Source organism: Sinocyclocheilus rhinocerous, unplaced genomic scaffold (assembly GCF_001515625.1).
Source record: "Sinocyclocheilus rhinocerous isolate Xijiao unplaced genomic scaffold, SAMN03320098_v1.1 scaffold1396, whole genome shotgun sequence".
NCBI classification, from domain to species: domain Eukaryota; kingdom Metazoa; phylum Chordata; class Actinopteri; order Cypriniformes; family Cyprinidae; genus Sinocyclocheilus; species Sinocyclocheilus rhinocerous.
Window position 1 is genome coordinate 40,625 of NW_015629497.1, and position 7,901 is coordinate 48,525.

General features: G+C 38.6%; 1 protein-coding gene across 1 annotated transcript in view; it reads left to right on the forward strand.

Moving 5' to 3' along the window:
• Positions 1 to 7,901, forward strand: part of LOC107738910 (A disintegrin and metalloproteinase with thrombospondin motifs 7-like) — a gene marked incomplete at its 5' end in the record, with an annotated part of 69,196 nt that overhangs the window by 40,290 nt on the left and 21,005 nt on the right. The window lies entirely within an intron of this gene.

Consider the following 7,901-nt stretch of genomic DNA (forward strand, 5'->3'; position numbering starts at 1 on the left):
TTTATAAGCTTTTTAACATTTCTAATTAAAACAACAGAATAAAAACAAGTAGAATAAGAAGTAGAATAAGAATAAGTTACCAATAAAATGAAATCAGTATTTAAGAAAAAAAAAAATTTGTGCTACAGAGTTGGCACAGAAGAACACACAAGTGGCTTGTAGGTGTATTTTCAGATGTTTAATGAGGCTCAGAGGTCGCATGAGTGCAATTAAATTCATAAATTCATGTTGAGGTTAATGTTTTAAATATAAAATTTTGAATGTAGAAATATTAAATGATTTAAATAACAGAAAATATATTTTAAAAATTAAACTACAACTGCCAACAGGTGGCGGCAAGTCACTGATTTTATCATTGAATCATTCATTCAATTGATTCGTTCGAATGGCTGATTCATTCAGGAACGAAGTACGTGACTGTCTTTATGAATGGATAATTGAATCATTGACTCACTAGATTCGTTTAAAAACGCAGTTCATTCATAAACGAGACACCGCTGTGTTTGAATGGAGATGCGCAGCGGCTCAGCTGTTACTTTGTTTGAAACTATTTTCGTTGATGAAATAGAGCAAAATAAGGCAATTGTGTTGTTGTCAGACAATATAAGTCACTTAATATTAACTTCTTGTTTAATGAACTGTTGTATTAAATCAATATCACATTTGCAAACTCCCTTAATAATCATTAAAACTGTAACTCATCTTAGTTAATCGCGATCTCACAAAACTCCATTATAATCGACGAAGCTCCCTACACTGCACAATGAATATCTTATTTCCACCCTGTCAACACTTTGTTATAATGAGAGGATACTTCTGTGATACATTACTCAACGCTGCAGAAACACGTAAGTACGTTAGAACCTTTGAAGCTCCCTCAGCGCAAACACAAATATGCTGATCGGGTCAGTCGCACAGGTGCTCCTAAATATTATTTCATAGCAAATGCGACTGAAATGGTCGCACTGTAGAGCCCTGAGTATATATAGCCCTAATGTTCCTATTGTCTCTTGTCTAGCTTTGTTAATTGTACCTGCTGTTGGTGAGTGTTTCAAAATTTTAAGTTCAAGTCTGTGCCAAGTTACAGTATGTCAAGTTACTGTCTGGTTTGGTTGTTTGTTTTATTTATGTTGCTTTAAATAAACTGCACATGGGTTTAATTCAACTCGCCCTCAGTGGACTTGGTTGCCATTATCTTGCCAATATCGCCAACAGTTTCTATATGTGAAGCTGACATTACTCTGTGTTGCATTCTGGGTAACTGTTTTGTTTAGATGCCTTATTAAGAGGATTGTTTGTCTTTCTGCTATTGAGTTTAAGGCAGTGTTTTGATTTTCTGTTGTGATTGTGAAGAATGTTGCCTTTGTTGGAAAGACCTACAATGGCAACATTTTGAACTGCTGCATTGAGAATTGCCATAGTAACTGACATCATTGTTCAGGGAGAAAAATGCAATACATTTTTTCACCTTTTCTAAGTAAAGCAGGTTGAGGAGGTGACAAGAAGGTGCCTGATAGCAAATCTATTAGTAATGTCACTGATTAAACCCACTGCCTATCACTCAATAAAATAATCGCATTGCACACATAGCATTACCTTTGCCCGTATAACTACTGGCTTGTGAATTAGCAGAACTTGTATGCAGCCACTACAAAACTATTCACAAGCTTCTAGGGATTTGATTGTGGTTGTTGTGTGTTGAAATAATTATAGATATGTATTGGTGTCTGTTCAAGCAGGGCCCACAGCTACAACCTGCACCAGGGCCCCACATACCCCAGCTATGGCCCTGGATGTGTTTGGGGAAAAAAAGTTATTAAAAGCGCATTAAGTGGCAAACAAGTATGTGGCTTTCTGTGCATGCTCCAGGAAGGGGCGGAACAAGTACACCTGGTTGCAGCCTGCAGAACGAGACAGGGTTGCACCTGGGGTGGGACTGCACTTGTCACTCCACCCAATACCTACTCTGATTGGCTCAATCTTCTTTCATAGTTATACATGATAGGAAATGTGTTCGTAGTCATTGTAGGATGGAATATATGTTGTTCAAATCTATCTGAAACCATCGTCATGAGAAGGATTTTCTAAAATCAAGGACCACAATGGAAATAAGTTAATGCAACTTTATTATTTTATCCTTGACAAAGAAGTTGTAATGCAGTTAATTGCTACTTTTTATGTCAAATAATTCAATTGGAAAAGCTGTGCAGTTTCACAAAGCCTTCATTATAATGCACAGAAAACATTAGCCTGTATATCACAATGTCCCTGAAATGATTGTTTTGCTAAATTAAGCTGGTCTTTAGGATAACCCAAGAACAACCCCACAACATTTAAAGGTGCCATAGAATGGAAAACTGTATTTACCTTGGCATAGTTGAATAATAACAGTTCTGTACATGTTAATGACATACCGTGAGCCTCAAACACCATTGTTTCCTCCTTCTTATGTAAATCTCGTACATGCAAAAGACCACTGAAAAATAAGCGAATCAGAACATAACACCGATTGTGACATTACAGTCGGGATCACTAATAGTTATGCCCTCAACATTTGCATATACCCGCCCATGTTCTATGCCAGCCGCCAGCCGAACCTGCACAGCCGAATCATCAGAAGTTCTGCAGGTATTGTGAAGAAACAAGCGAGGATAATAGCGAAAATGGCAGATCATGGAAATAAATGTTATGTTCCGGGATGTGCAGGGATGGGTTGGTGTCTGTATTCAGAAAGGCACAGAAAACAAATAACGCGCGTTCTAATAAAATAACGCGAGCCACTAAAGGGACATGGTTAGCTGCTTGCTAGCAGTAGCCTGTTACATTACAGTACATAAGATTTCACTTACCAACTGAAATGAGCCGCACTGTGAAACAGCCAATCAGAGCAGAGCTCAACATTATTATTCATGACCCTTCCAAATAAGGTAAAAACAGACCATTTAATTCTAGGGACAAATCCTAGGGTTGTAAATGGACATGTAAAACCGTTTCTGGAGATTTTTTGCCCTTACCTAAGCCACATACCCTCTATGTAGATATCAGAGAACAATTTTAAATATTGTATCAATGCATTCTATGGCACCTTTAAACAAAAATGTATTAGTTGATCGTCCTCAGCAGGAGGGTCAGGTCTTCAGATAAAGAAATGAATTATGAATTAAATGGTTCGTGAAATGTGATTACTTCATATCACCATAGTATGAGAAAGGAAATGAAAAAGATGTATCAGTGACGTTTTTCATTTAAATAAAAGCAAGACACTTATGGTTACAGAAGTTGTTATTGGTTTTTATAAGCCATGTTGGGTGCAGTTGTATAATAACTAAATGACACTGCAATAGGCTAATGTGTCTGGTGTGTTAATTTAGTTTTTATGAAGCTTTCTTTTTCTTCATTACATTGCAAAGCATAATATCAGACTCGTTCCTCTACTTCATTCCAGGAAAAAATGCTGTTCCTTGTTATTTTAAATTAAAGAAATCAAGATCTTCTCCAATAGTAATGTGCACTTTGCAAGTGAATCTTTTGAATTTTTTCTTTTTGAACAACTGGTTCCAAAAAAAAAAAAATTGAATGGTTCATTTGTGAATTCGACATAGGCTAATGTTGTATTGTCTGTGCATTATAGTGAAGACAACTCCGAACACATTTCCTATTATGTATGCCTGTGACAGACGACCAAGCCAATCAGAGTAGGTATGGGACGGAGTGACGCCTGTAGCCTCGCCCCGTTCTGCATGCTGGTCCTTCTCGAGCAGAACACAAACAATCAAAGCATACTTCGGCTTTGGGTGCATGCCTAAGCAGTCAAATATACACAAAAATATGACCAGCTTGGCGAGTATTCACTTAAGCTCAGTTGTTTATGTCTTCTGGATCCATGCATTAATTCTTAAAGTGACAACAGCCTAAACTGGTAGCTGTCTGTGTCTTTAATGTTATTCAAACAACAAAAAAGAGAAAAAGCACTCGCTGCTTTTGACTGAATAATTTTAGTAGGTTTAATAAGCATAAATCTGTCAATTTATACAGTGAAAACTATTCAGTGATATTTCACATACGATTACTTCACACTGGTGCATTTACAAATGAAAACGTACAGATTTACAGATGCTTTATATCCATTTGTTTTGTTTTTTATAATAATGAATTGTTCAAACATTGTTTCTTGTTTCAGTAAAGAATATACTATAATACCACTTTATTTTTGGTATTAAAAGCAAAGGCAAAGTGACTGTTTTAAGAAAAATAATAACGGCACATTTTTCAGTGTTTTCTCTCATAAAATTCACAGAAAAAAGTCACCATATGTAAAGAACAAAACATGGCCTTTTAGCATTTTCAGCAACAAATGGGGGACTAATCAAGAATTCTGAGAATATTTAATGGTTTTTAAAGTGTGTCTAATTTGATCGAAGGATCACAGGTGGGTGCAGTTTCTTTGTTTAATGGGTGGGTTAATCTGCTAATCCTTTCCAGTTAGTGATGCTGATGGCCATTTGAATCCAGCGCTGCTGTTACAAATTTAATTAGGACACTGTCTTCAATGTTTATTGAGTGTACTGCACTTCTGAAGTTTTTACAGTGTCCTTCATAGTCTGTGAAACGTATTGCTGCTAATCAAAGTGTAGTTGAATACAAACTGTTACTTTATTTTAATCTTCGAATTTCTCCTCATATACGACCCTCATCTGCATATGAAATGATGACTAAGAAGAACAACTACTTCTAATATTGCTGCATATTGTATTGCATATTGTATCTCAGTCACCAACATTCTGAGAAAACTGAAAATTTTTCAAACATGACAATGTAGCTCAAATCAGAGACTTAAGGATTTGCATGTAATTTGACTCTGCAGGAAGCAGCCTTATGATCTTTTTTTTTTTTTTGGTAATACAAAAGGTAAATGTCTCATTTAAATCCTTGTTTCATGTATTCATAAGAATGGGATTTACTAGAAGAGGCTGAAAATGCGTGTAACATTCCTTGTGGCTGTGTGATAGAGTGGGCAGAAATTATTTGGAGAATGTGTAGTTATGTAGCTGAACCAATCACACACAACGCATTTGTTTGTTAATCATTTTATTAATTTGTCCTAATAAAAAAAGGGGTGCTTATACTGAGTTTGGATATTAGACTGAATATCACAACAAGCCTGTAAACTAAGTTGAATAGGGGCTCTGATAAGTCTGATTGTGTTTCTTAAAGCCATTGCAAATGCTTCTGTAATTTTTAAATGTTTATCTAAGTGACTCCTCTTGAAAATGTATTACTAGATGATTTTTAAGAGACAGTGTATTAATTCTTGCTGATTACATTATGTTTTTGCTTTTGGCCATCAACAGCTCTGTTTAAGGATTAACAGAGAGGAAATAAGTAAGAATAGGATGAAAATGTGTTTATATCTACCATAGCACCAGTCTCAATAGTGTTGAAGAGTATGAGTTAGTATGATTATTTTTAGATGAAATTACCCGCTGCTCATCTTTAATTTGACTGAAGTGCTCAAACAAATGACATCATTTAATTGGTCTGGCACAGCAGGTAAATCAATTATTCTATATCATAGCAGCAGAATTAAAGCCTGGTCTGCCTAAATTCAAATTAAGGGCTCCCACTACATCAAATAATGTTTTTATTTTAATTAAATAAGCAATGTATTTATGTTCAAATACTAAAGAAAGTAATTTTAAAAAATCATAAAATCTATCTAAATAGACAATAGACCATAGAAGGTTTTAGGGTTTTAATTTGGGACTCTGATAACAATAGTATTTACAAATAAATAAACATACGACAGTGTTCTGCAAATTTTAGCTGTGGGACTAGCCACCTAATGTCCATGTATGTCTTTTGAGGTTCACACCAATCAGTGCACACTGACACCTGGGTCCCAGGGCCCTTTATCCCATCTGTTTGAGGGTTTATCTGATAACATTCTTCAAACACCTGTGAAGTCTCCGGACTGTGGGTCCCTTCATCTCTTTGTTGGAGACTCTGATTCTCAAAGCTGTCAAATAAAGGTCGAAATCAGCCCAAGGACGTGACTTTAGCAGAGGAGAGTACACAAGAAGGACTATCCCTCCTCCTTCTGGAGTGAATTCAGTTCCTAAGGGACAGTAGCAAGAAGTAATTGAGGTAGATTTGCTGCTATCTCTGTTTTAGAAGTACAGGACTGCTGAGATTTTTTTTATTATTATATGCAGCATAGTTGTCTCCTCACATTCATTTCCACAATTCATTAAATAGGACAATGTAAAAATTTTAATCAAACCACAAAACCGTCTCAGGTTACGCATGTAACCATGGTTCCCTGAGAAAAGGGAACTCTATGCTGCGTCCTCTAGAGGGCGCTAGGGGAACGTCTTCAACGTGACCGGTGTCTGAAGCATGAATGAAAAAACGACAATGAACGTGACATTGGCAGGCGGCAGCCTATGACGTAAACAATAAAGCGACTGCGGGTATAAAAGAACACCTGCGGAATACGTCATCCACTTCTTTGTCTGAAGGAGACACCGCCAGAAATGCCCGAAGCATGGCACAGTGACGCAGCGTCTCGTTCCCTATTCTCAGGGAACCATGGTTACATGCGTAACCTGAGACGTTCCCTTTCGAAAGGGAACTCTATGCTGCATCCTCTAGAGGGCGCTAGGGGAACGAAATACCAACGCCGCCATGCTGAGGGATGAGTGCCCATGTAACTACGTTCCCCAGGTCATGACTCAAGGAACAACATCCCTGCCAGCGAACGCTAGGCTTTACAGGCAGGCTCAAGCTCGCCAAACGTCATAGACTAGCTCACCCACCAGAGTCTGGAACTCTAGAGTGGAGGTCTCAGCATGACGATTCTCTAGAACGAGAGGAGACCTGACTACACTCAACGCTAGAGACAGTTAGCGAGGCACACAAAAAGGAGCCTACATACCAATAGTACTGTCTAAGCGGAGCTCTGGAGAGCAGAGGCTTCAGCAGAATGACTCTTAACGAGAGGAAACCTAACAACACTCAATCCTAGTTTAGGAGCTCCCTCAGCATGACGACTCTCTAGAACGAGAGGAGACCTGACTACACTCCACGCTAGAGACAGTTAACGAGGCTCACAAAAAAGGATCCTACATACCAATGGTACTGCCTAAGCGGAGCTCTGGAGAGCGGAGGCTTCAGCAGAATGACTCTCTTAAATGAGAGGAAGCCTAACAACACTCAATCCTAGTTTAGGAGCTCTTAAGAGCGGAGGTCTCAGCATAACGACTCTCTAAAATGAGAGGAGACCTGACTACACTCAGTGCCTGAGGCAGTTAGTGAGGCTCAAAAAGAAAGAACCTACAAAGTAATGGTACTGCCTAAGCGGAGCTCTGGAGAGCAGAGGCTTCAGCAGAATGACTTTCTTAAACGAGAGGAAGCCTAACAACACTCAATCCTAGTTTAGGAGCTCTTAAGAACGGAGGTCCCCGCATAACGACTCTCTAAACCGAGAGGAGACCTAGCTACACCCAGCCCCAGAGGCAGTTAGTAAGGCTCAAAAAGAAAGAGCCTACGAACTCATATTACTGCCTAAGTGGAGCTCTGGAGAGCGGAGGCTTCAGCAGGATGACTCTCTTAAACGAGAGGAAACCTAACAACGCTCAACCCTGGTAGGGGGCTCTTAAGAGTGGAGGTCTCAGCATAACGACTCTCTAAAACGAGAGGAGACCTGACTGCACTCAACGCCAGAGGCAGTTAGTGAGGCTTAAAAAGAAAGAGCCTACGAACTCATATTACTGCCTAAGCGGAGCTCTGGAGAGTGGAGGCTTCAGCAGAATGACTTCCCTAAATGAGAGGAAGCCTAACAACACTCAGTCCTAATAGAGAAGCTCTAAAAAGTGGAGGTCTCAGCATAACGACTCTCTAAA